This window comes from Myxocyprinus asiaticus, chromosome 19, assembly GCF_019703515.2.
Source record: "Myxocyprinus asiaticus isolate MX2 ecotype Aquarium Trade chromosome 19, UBuf_Myxa_2, whole genome shotgun sequence".
Taxonomy (NCBI): domain Eukaryota; kingdom Metazoa; phylum Chordata; class Actinopteri; order Cypriniformes; family Catostomidae; genus Myxocyprinus; species Myxocyprinus asiaticus.
In genome coordinates, this window is record NC_059362.1 from 39,696,474 (window position 1) to 39,708,708 (window position 12,235).

Here is a 12,235-nt window from a genome sequence, read left to right on the forward strand (position 1 = left end):
AGTTATAATTTTTTTAGTTTTATAATTTTTGTCTTTTGATTACAATATACTTTAAGGTAAGTTAATATTTAATCATGTCATATTCATACATTTTAGAAAATTGTATTCAGTCTAAAATGTAATGTATAGTTTTAGTCGACAAAAATAACGTATTTTCATTGACAATAATGTGCAAAATGACAAAAACATGTATTAAACTGTAACTGAGCATACGTTACCAAATATTTAAATATTTTGAAAAATGTAGGCTACATACAATGTGTTTGAGTGAGATTATAAACCCTTCAATAAAGTTCATTGTACAGCAGCTCACGCCGCCCAAACTATGACCGAATTATTTAAATAAATTCTTAAAATAAATAAACAGTGTTAGTGCATTGTTAATATCTTGCATTATTATTTTTTCTCATTATATTTTTTTAAACAGTGTTTTTTAATTAAAACCGTTTTATTATCGTTATGATGCATACGTTTTTTTATCTAGTTTTCATTATCTTTGACCAAATAAAATAAAAATAAAAAACCTTCGTCGATGAACATTTTTATCAATAATTTCATTTACACTGTAAAATTATATAAAAATGTCCAAAATAGCAAAGTGGAACAGTGGTACAATATTGACAGTTTTTTGTTGCACAAGAAAGTGTGCAAAATGGCAGTGCACAGTTATTTGGTAGCTGAGCTAAGGGGCGTCCAAGTACCGAGTTCAACAATCTTCACAGAATAATCCACTCACCACATAAATCTCTACTATATTTGAACAGTAGAACCATTGCTTAAATTGTCAGTGAGTATTGCAGAACTCTAATGTGAAAACATGCAGACAGCTGCAGCAGCAATAGGGTGGAATGCCTGAGAATTAGACATGATTTACAGTCATGATTTGGGATTGTCGTAGAGCCGTCATTTAAATCTCATCTGGCCAATCAGATGACTTGAATGTAATATGGAGTGGTTTTGAGTGTAACATGTGAGGACAGAGGACAGATGTGGTAGAGGGCAGGATAAATTCACTAATGTAGGGGAGTAAAACCATGTAATATACCTACTCAGGCTCTAATCCAAAACTCATCTTTTAAATTAAGCCATCTCGTGCTTGATTTGCAATCTACTGTAAGTCCCAATTGCAGAACAGCTTCATGGGAATGTTATAATAGAGAATTGCAGGTACAATAAAATGGTGGCTGTATTTGTATTCAATGCAGAATGTTTGTTAGGTATTTGCCCTTGTTTCCTCTGAAATGGTGGCTGTGTAAGAACTTTTGAATGAGTTTATATTATATCCCATAGCAATTTATGCCTGGCTTTGTACTCTTTGTACTGTATAATTTGAAACCTGTGAAAGCTTTTCAGAGGTCTGTGTTAGAATTCAGTGCAATGATTGAACAATTAGCTGAACTATTTAAAGAAATGTAGAACGCTAATTATTCGTCCATTATAAAGAGAATAATGTAAATGTTAAATCTGAATTATAAGTGGTGCACTGCAGCACTTGCTAAGGATAGAATCACTGTTATTGCTCATACTTGGGGTGAGGGACAGTCTGAAAATTCCACACATTGTGCTAAAACGTGCTGATGCTGTGGAGGGTGTAATTATTATAATAAGAAAACGAATTTGGGCAAAGATCGCTAATGACTTGTTTAAGACTTGACGCTTAAAATTGAGGACTTTGGACTTGACTTGTCCTTGCCTGTCTTGTCTTGGGACTTGACTTGGGACTTGCCTGTCTCGACTTAGTACCTGACTTGAGACTTGAATGCAAAGACTTGAGAATTACTTGTGACTTGCAAAACAATGACAAGATACAGAACAAGATACACTCCAAAGTTTAATACTTGTGGTTAGGGGTTTGTCCAAATCCCTAACCCACCGTAGGCAAAATGTCCTTAATGTTTTTTGTTTTTTGGGGGGAAGGGGGGTTTTTTTCTCCCTTTTTCTCCCCAATTTGGAATGCCCAATTCCCAATGTGCTCTAAGTCCTCGTGTTGGCGTAGTGACTCGACTCAATCAGGGTGGTGGAGAATGAATCTCAGTTGCCTCCGCGTCTGAGACCGTCAATCCACGCATCTTATCACATGGCTTGTTGAGCGTGTTACCGTGGAGACCTAGCACGTGTGGAGGCTTCAGGCTATTCTCCGCGGCATCCACGCACAACTCACCACGCGCCCCACCGAGAGCGAGAACCACATTACACTGTGTGCCCAATTATTAGGCAAATTCTATTCCTCTAGATTAATTTTTTTGTTGAACAAACACAATGTTTTCAGTCAATCCAAAATGTTATTGTACCTCAAACCTGAATGTTTAACAAAGAAAAAGTGAGTTTTGTCTTTCTAAGGGAAATATATAAGTGTGCACAATTTTTAGGCAACTATTAGTGTGCACAATTATTAGGCAACTAAAGTTGTTTATTCTCAATTTTTAGAGTAAAGGCAACAAATAAGTAACACAAAATGACAATTAAATACCATTTTTGGCCTTTCAAAAATATTCAGTGACCAATATAGCCACCCTTTTTTTCAATAACTGCCGTGAGCCTTCCATCCATGGAGGCTGAAGCAGCAACCACAGCTTCCCAAATGCTGTTCAAAGAGGTGTATTGTCTTCCCTCACTGTAAATCTCACATTTGAGAAGGGCCCACAAATTCTCAGTAGGATTTAAGTCAGGTGTGGAAGGGGGTCAAGTCATTATTTGGGCATCTTTGAGGCCCTTGCTGGCTAGCCAAGCAGTGGAGTACTTGGATGCATGTGTTGGAGCATTGTCCTGCATAAAGATCATGGCCTTCTTGAATGCTGAGGACTTCTTCCTGTACCACTGCTTGAAGAAAGTATTTTCCAGAAACTGGCGGTAAGTTTGAGAGTTGAGTTTCAGTCCATCTTCAACTTGAAAAGGTCCAACTACCTCAACCTTAATGATGGCAGCCCATACCAGTACCCCTCCTCCACCTTTCTGGCACCTGACTCGAAGTGGTGCCCTGTGTCCATTAGTGATCCAGCCACAGGCCCATCCATCTGGTCCATCAAGAGTCACTCTCATTTCATCTGTCCATAAAACCTTTGAAAAATCTGTCTTCATGTATTTTTTTGCCCAATCTTGACACTTCAACTTGTGAATATATTCAGTGGTGGTCATGTTTCAGCCTTCTTGACCTTGGCCATGTCTCTGAGCACTTGACACCCTGTACTTCTGGACACTCCAGGTAGGTTGCAGTTCTGGAATATGGTGGCATTGGAGGATAATGGGTTCCTGGTAGCTTCACGTTTAATTCTCAAGTCTTCTGCAGTTAATTTGTGCCTTTTCTTCTCCATGCATTTTTTGCACCCCAGTTGACTATTTGCAACAAAACATTTGATTGTTCGGTGGTCACATCTCAATAGTTTAGCTATTTCAATAGTGTTGCATCCGTCTGAAAGGCATTTTACAATATCTGACTTTTCAGTGTCAGTTAAATCTCTTTTTTGGCCCATTTTACCTGAGGTAATGAAGCTGCCTAATAATTATGCACACCTTGATATAAGGTGTTAGTCACTTTCGCCACACCCTCCCTCATTACACAAATACATACCACCTTAAAATGATTAAATCCAATAAGCATTCAAGTTTATATGGTTTGCAGTTGGAAAATGTGCATGGAAACAATGATAAGATCAGAATACTCACTTGCTTAATAATTGGGCATGCAGTGTCTTGTGACCATGAGGAGGTAACCCAATGTGACTCTACCCAACCTAGCAACCAGGCCAATTGGTTGCTTAGGAAGCCTGACTGGAGTCACTCAGCATGCCCTAGATTTGAACTTGTGACTCCAGGTGTGGTAGTCAGCATCTTTACTTGCTGAGCTACCCAGGCCCCTGAAATTTCCTTAATGTTAAATTAACTGGAAAAATTTTGCCATGATACCATCTGACCAGCTTAAATACAGGACAAATCGTGTCCTGTATTGATTTGATACAGGATACATCATTTCATCTTTGTATACGGGACGATCCCATATTTTACGGGATGGGTGGCAACCTTTGGTCCACAGTGAATATTTTAGATGGTTTCAGCAATGAGGCATGCAAAATAATTCACGCCAAAATTGTAGTTCCAGTGGAACCAAGTAGCTAGCTTGATAACCCAGCTAACATGACAAGTTAAATGCTGAACCATAACTGATGTGTAACAATTAACAATCTTAGTTTAACTCTCTCATTGGGTTTTCAGATACCTTCAAAAATTGAACGATGTTGATGAAGCATCTGAAATTTTTAAACCACAGGTTCTACATTTTGCAGCCCTTTTGTTGCCTTCGATATTGTATTTTCTATATCCAAATGAAATTACCTTTGGTATCATTTTGGCTGTGTCACCCCTGAATGTGCAATCTTCAGACTTGGTCCTACTCTCCGGAAGTTGATTGGTTGGTTCTCTGTTTAGTTGAATGTGGATTGTGGAAATGCAGATTTGAAAATCAAACTAATTGTTACTGGGGAAATGAATCATTGATTTGCTGCACATTTTTAAATTTACAATTCCGATCTTTGGTTTTAAATGGTATAAAGTCAGAGGGCTTGAGTCCAAGTCAAGTCACCAAGTCATTATTGTTAAAATCTAGTTGCAAGTCTTCTTTGATAATGTGGAGTCAAGTCACAGCAAACAAATTTGTGACAAGAGTCCAAGCCTAGTTCAAACCATGCGACTTGAGTCCACAACCCTGCTATGTAATAACATCACCTTGCAAATCCACTGTCAGTAATAAGATATAGAGCTGCACACATATTTCAATACTTGGTGCACAAAATACCAATGACGGTGACAAATATTTTTTATTTTATTTTTTTCATGAATGGGTAATTTTGAGTAGAAAATGAACGTAAGACAAAACAAGAAGTTACTAAAAGTAACAACAAAATTAACAATAAAACGCTGTAAATTAACTTGCAGACAAGCTAGCTCATTAATTATACAAACCCAGTGCATGCTGGGAACACTAGCTTCAAAAAGTTTAGTAACACTTACTTATTTTATTTACCAGTGAAATTAACTCAAATTTGCAAATAAATATGATAAGGTTTTCTACTTTAGGATTAATACATGATGACACATTGTAAAAATAACAAATAATCATAAATAGTATTTATTTATAAGCTAGAGCATTAATTTTTACTTGTTTGAATGTAAAATGTACTTAATATTTTCAAGTTCACGCTAAAACTAACTTATTCAATGTCTAAAGTACTTAACCACAAAATGTCAAGTGATGAATGAACCTTAAATTGTGTGGCTTGTTAAGAAAAGGTCGTTTTTAAGCGATAAGACTTGCTTCACAAATGACAACACAAATAAAAAATGTGTGGTATCACTGCCCCACTGTGGCCGAAGCTGGAAGTGTTGTTGAATGTACAGTATAGGCACATGTGAGATTCAGTTTCCAGGTGAAATATTCAGAGTGGCGCCAAAAGCAATTTGTATTTTTTAGTTGTAAGTGATGTAATACTGTCAACATATATGTATATTTTATTAACTTTACACCCCCCAACCCAAACCCAAACCTCAACCTTAAACCTAACCATTAGTGAAGTAAAAGTGTAATTTTAGAGCAAAAAACGCAGCCTCTGAATCGTACTCACCATTGTTTATGTGAACGCAACTACTTCCCAGTTCCCATGGACTAGAACCCAAGTCTCAAAGGTTGCTCACACCACATGCTATCAGTAGTGCTAGAGGAAAGATGACCATGAGTGAAATTATGCAAAAAAATTACTGATGGGAGTTGGTGCTTGTCAGTAATGTGACACAGTGAGGTTGATTTCAGGGTATATAAACATCCGGAAGCAACGAGTCAATTTCCTGTGTAATCATGTTGTTGTTTTTAATGCGAAAATGCGCCCGGTGTGAACAACCCCTAAAATCTGCAAGTCCATAAGCACGGCTGTAGGATCAGTAATATCTCTATAATCAATCGCTCACTTCATTTTGGGAACACCCTTCATTACCATCTTGTGGGCTGTTTCGTCAATTATGAAGGTGGCATTTTAATCACCTAAGCTTAGCTGGCAGCATAGTGCAGTTTATAAAGATCAAATGCAGCACTTTATCACCATTACATATCTGCAGAGGTATTGGCTCTCAAGTTCTGCTTTGAAAATGTTATTTTTTTATTTATTCATAATTTAATCTCTTTCCTTCAGTGCTACGACTGGTAATTAGTCATTCACTCTTCTACTACAAAATGTTGCAAATTTCCTACAGCAGTCCAGGAAAAGCATGTGTCCAAAGCGGCACATCAAGGCAGCCAAACACTTCTGTGTACAATGCTTTCGACAAGTGCACCACCTGAGGGCCCATGTGACTGATTTTCCCAGACCTTTTCAGGGAAAGCTCAGATAGTCATAGCCTTAAAAATGAAAATTCTGTCATAATTTACTCACCCTCAAGCCCATGTGACTTTATTTACTCTGTGGAACACAGAAGGTGAATTTTATTGGATGCTTTTTTTCATGCAGTTAGTCCATATGGAGACTTTCAAACTTCATGCACCTTAAGAGCTTCATAAAAGCCATCCATATGACTTTGTTACATTCCATGTCATCTCAAATAATATGATAGCGATTGTGTGAGAAACAGACAGAAATGTAAGTTGTTATTAACTGATAATTGTTTCCATTAGTGAACTGTTAAAGGAATAGTTCACCCAAAAATGGAAATTCTCTCATCATTTACTCACCCTTGTGCCATCCCAGATGTGTATGACTTTCTTTCTTCTGCTGAACACAAACAAATATTTCTAGAAGAATATTTCAGCTCCGTAGGTCCACACAATGCAAGTGAATGGTGACCAGACTTTTTAAACTCCAAAAATCACATAAAGGCAGCATAAAAGTAATCCATATGACTCCAGTGGTTAAATCCATGTCTTCTGAAGAAATATGATAGGTGTGGGTAAGAAACAGATGAATATTTAAGTCCCTTTTTTTACTAAAAATGTAAAAACTTTCACATTCTTTTACATTCTGAAAGTGAAAGTGGAGATTTATAGTAAAAAAAAGGATTGAAATATTGATCTGTTTCTCACCCCAAGTGAAGTTTCAGAAGACATACTGTATATTAAAGCACTGTCGTATGGATTACTTTTATGCTGCTTTTATGTGATTTTTGGAGCTTTCGCACTTAATGGACTGATTGAAATATTCTTCTAAGAGCTGAAATATTCTTCTAAAAATCTTAATTTGTTCAGCAGAAGAAAGAAAGTCATACACATCTGGGATGGCATGAAAGTGAGTAAATGATGAGAAAATTTTCATTTTGGGGTGAACTATCCCATTAACGACACCCAAATCATTCAGACTGGTTTTGTAAACTACATCAACTGATTCATTGAAAAGATCCATAACTCAAAAGAACAAATCGCTACTTCTCTCATGAACTTTCTAGGAATGGGCCGAGAGGTAGGGCGGATGTCAAGATTTTTACTGAATAATGATTTAAATTTTGATCTGTTCCTCATACAAAGAATTAATGGTGATTTTGCATCCTTTTTGAAGCTTAAAAACCTTGAAGTTCCCATTCATAGTAATTGCATAGAATAAAACGACCAGTACAATTCTTAAGATTGTTTCCTTTTTTATGTTCCACAGAAGAAAGAAAGTCATACGAAATTTCTAATGGCATGAGGGTGAGTAAATAGTAGATTTTTTTTAATTAATCTTTTTAGGGTTAACAATACCTTTAAACTTCAAAAGGAACACACTTCATTGTTATTGTGAAAGGGAAAAGCAATGCATGGCATACTGTATGAAAGCCCAAAAGCTGATTTTTCTAAATGTTTTAAGGAATTTTGAACCATCAGTTAATACATCAGTGGAATTGAAGATGGAGATTTTTGCCAGAGGGAGGTAATGCCTCTTTGAAAACAGAACTAATTGAATGGAATAATGTCAGGGCCTAATGTAAGATCTCAGCAGAAATGTAAAATGAACTGTGCAATTTCTCCTGTGCCTTAGGGAGGGTTGGTAAATGATGGTCATTTTTGACCATTTGGCTGATGAGGGTTAAGAAGGTTATGCAAGTCCGAAATCTCCAAAACTGTTGGCTGAGATTTTCTGTTTCAATAACACATTTCAAATCACCAATAAAATCTAGCAATTGTGGTTTTATTGCTAAAGCTGAAAACAGGCAAAAAACACTTTTCCAACACTCAGTTCTGAGAATTCAGCTCTTTTCTTTTTTTAAACCAAACACCTGAGCCATAAATGGCATGCCACAGGACAATGGTGCAAGTCCCAAACCCTTAAAGAAACATTCCGGGTTTAATACGAGTTAAGTTCAATATATAAAATATAAGACCATTTCATTATTTTAAGAGTTCTCCAAAAAGAAATCAGGCTCTGGTAAAACATCTATTATTATGTAATTAAATATCTTTCATTTTTATTTTGCTTGCAAAATAAAAACTAATATATAATAAATATTTTGTCAAAATGCATGGCTAGATTTGAGAAATATGCTTTTGCCCCCATAATGGTGTAGTTACCAGCAGGGGCTAACTGGACCATACTAACCAGCCAAATCTTGACCCCTTGTCCTTTTTCTACAAGTGGTCCATCTCCCCCTCCTTATACTGTCTCTGCTCCAGTGGAATTAACCTCTAGGTACATTTCAGCAATTATGTAGGTTTCAAAGTGATGTCAATGGTAATTTCAGTATTCCATTCATAATTGTGCCTAATAAACAGATTTCTTAACAGCACAAATCCCCATTAGAGCTGAAAATAGATCGGTGAGTCATATTCTTAGATAAAATTAATAAAGTTTGCATTTTCGAAAATGTGTTTCTTATTTTGTAGTTCTTAGATGCTGACTCAATTCTCTGTATCTCTGGAGACACTTCAGAGTTCCATTTGGATGCATAGCAAAGCTCCAACACTTGCCTTTAAGCCGAAGAGAGACACTCACCCCATCACCACGCTGTTTGATGCTGTGCCAAGAGAGATCACGTGGACAGAACGGAGAGAACGAATACAACATTAACATGTATGACTTAATCCAACCACTGCAGCAACATGTGTGTGTGTGTGTGTGTGTGTGTGTGTGTGCATATCATGAACTGATCTGAAGTGTTTTCCCCTATAGCTAATGACCTTTTCCTTACTTTAGTATTAAATTTGCATTCTGTATATATATATATATATATATATATATATATATATATATATATATATATATATACACACACACACACACACACTTTAGTTAACATGAACTAATAATGTATAATACTTTTATAGCACATACTGATCTTGGTTCATGTTAATTTTAACATATAAAAAAAATGTTTAAATGAAAAGTTGCATACATTAACATTAGTTAAATGAATTATAAATTAACATGAACTAACAATGAAAAATTGTATTGTCATAAATTAACATTTACCAAGATTTACAAATGCTTTAATAAAATATTGTTTATTGTTAGTTCAAGATAACTAATGCATTAACTAATGTTAACAAATAGAACCTTAGGGGGCTTTCACACTGGCAGTTTAGTCTGAAACAAAGCACGGTTCGCATGAAACGTTAGTAATGTGAAAGCTGATTTGTGGACCTGGGAGCTGACTGCAGTACCGAACCCGAGACTATCTGTAGGAGGTGGTCTGATTTCGGTTGTACTGGAACTGTGGCGTGGTTCGCATGAGTGAGAAAGCAACCTGTACTCAGGTCCGCACTTGTTCAGGAAGTAAAATGACTTGCGCATACGTTTTTGCTGATTTAAGCATGATGACATCATCAGTTGCACAAAAACAAATACACGCATGCATCATGAGTGGAAGGAAAACATTGTGGGACACAGAAAAGTTGAGGTGCCTTTTATGTATGTGAGTGAGTGAGTGTGCAACAAGCTGTGTCCTCAAAAAAGATTGTTTGTGAGCATCAGATATAGTTTCCTTCCCCTGGACATGTACAACTGCTGAATTACAGAATGCAAAGCACAGAGGCAAAAGTGTCGTTCACTCTGGTGTGCATAATGACACACAGTTAATAACAAACACACAAATACAGCGTCCATCATGTGCCCGTTTGTGATGACACAAGTTGATGATGGAAAAGCACCGGGGTTCGACAGAATCACACAGGAGTCTGAAACCAGACCAACACTGCGGGGGACGCCAGTGTTGAATCGAATTGTGTTCCCCGTCGGAATCTGTCTCCCCCTAACCACGATAGGGTATGGGATTATTGTTATGGTTAGGGTTAAGGTAGGTAGGGTAGTGTAGGTTAGAGTTTGGGTAGGTAGGGTATGGTAGGGTAGGTAAGGGAAGGGTTAGGGGGAATGGGGGAATGCATTCTGACAGCGGAGAATGTTACCGTCAGATACTGTTCCCTCATTCAGATCTGCTGGGGGGAAATAGATCCCGATGGGGAAACAGAGTTCAACACAACACAATTAATGTCAAAACATGTTTATAACCTGTATAACCATATGAGTAATGCTCAATCAACAGTTGTTTATCTGTACAATTGTTTAGAAGTATTATTGGCATACACCCAATGTCTATATATTAATTTCTAGAATGGCAAGATTGGACTTCATATTGGATTTCCTTTTCCACAGTCAATATCATTAAGGTATGTGAAACAGTACAAAGAATGAATTACTTGTATAAAAAATAAAAATGAAAGCTACATCCCATGAGTGCATTCTATAAATCAGCATTTTAAAATATGCAGCTTAAGCCTCTGAAAAGACTTACCCCTCCCCTTTCCCTGCTGTTTCTCTTTTATAAATCCTAAAACCCAACAAAGCATATCATGTGATACTATAAGTATTCAAATACCACTTTGACAATAAACAGTAATACTTAGTTTGCAAATACACCTCTTATATATATTTAGCGGTGCAGGAATTTAATCCATGTATTGAAAACAAATGCAAGAGAATCATTGCAAGCCATCTGGGAGTATTTGCTAAAGGGGTAGTTTAGGTTTATCCTTATATTGGTCAAACCCATACAACTGTCTTTTTAAACAAAATTTAAAACAACAAAGTTTCCAGTACTACTTTATTTCCTCATTTCAACCTTGAAGAGTACTAGGATTTCTATTAACAAGCATGCCTGTGCCCTCTGCATTTTAAAAAGCAGAAATCCACTCCACAGACCACCTGTGTGAGAATTCAATACCATATTTACTGATAAACCTAGGGCAACCTGTCCTGACAGGACTCCAGGAATCCTACTTGTCTGGAACTTGTGTGTATAATTTGTTTTACCTAAAGCTTTGCAGATGACAGGGAAATAGCCACTCTGCATGATTACAGGAGTGTTTAGAGTCTGCTGTGACTGACTGAGTTAAGCATTAGAACATGAGTCGTGCAGCAGCAGGTGAATTTGATGTGAGGGAAGGTTTACATCTTTCTGAAAGGTAGAAATGAAACTTTTTTATGAGTAATAAAGAATCTGGTGAAATGTACTGTACAAATCCTTCATTAATCTTTTTGTGATTGTATTTAGGTGAAGTTGCCATTCGAGTGGTGATTTAAAGGAGAAATGTGTAAGTTCCGTGCCACTGGTCTCAACATACGCAATTACAAAAATGGTATTTTTTTTTACCATCGAGCAGTTTTTTAGTGATATCCCAAAATGCGCATTAAAAATACATGTATGGAAACCCAGCTATGTTTACAATTTTCGAGGAAATCTACCTGAATGGCTTACTTTGGGTGCTTTCACACTTGGTTTGATTGCTTGGACCGAACCCGAGTTTGTTTCCTCCCCCTCCCCCTTATTACGTCATCAACATGAGTACAAGCGGCAGCTGTTTACTACTGTAACAAGGCAACAACTCAAGAAGACATCAGCTTCGCTGTGATATTAAAATATTCATCTCTTTGGATTTACCACCAAAACTTTACATGCTCAAAATGACAATTATGTTTGTCTGCCACGGATGCAATGAATGTGCAATGATGTGAAGAATATTAGCGTTTGTCTGCCATGAGCCAGCAGTTGCATTGCAAGAGTGAAGAATGTGAGCTGCTCTCTGAAGGTGATTTATTTGGGGACAAGCTGGTATGAGAAATGAATTAAACCATAATAATCGGGATCGGGAACCTGCAAAGATGCGAATTATGCGTCATCAATAAGGGTTCACTTCCGCAGTTTGGACGACTGCATTCATATTAGCAGCGAATGGCACCGGAGTTTACATAAACTGTAACCCAGACCACCTTTTCAAGTGGACTCAGGTGCAGTT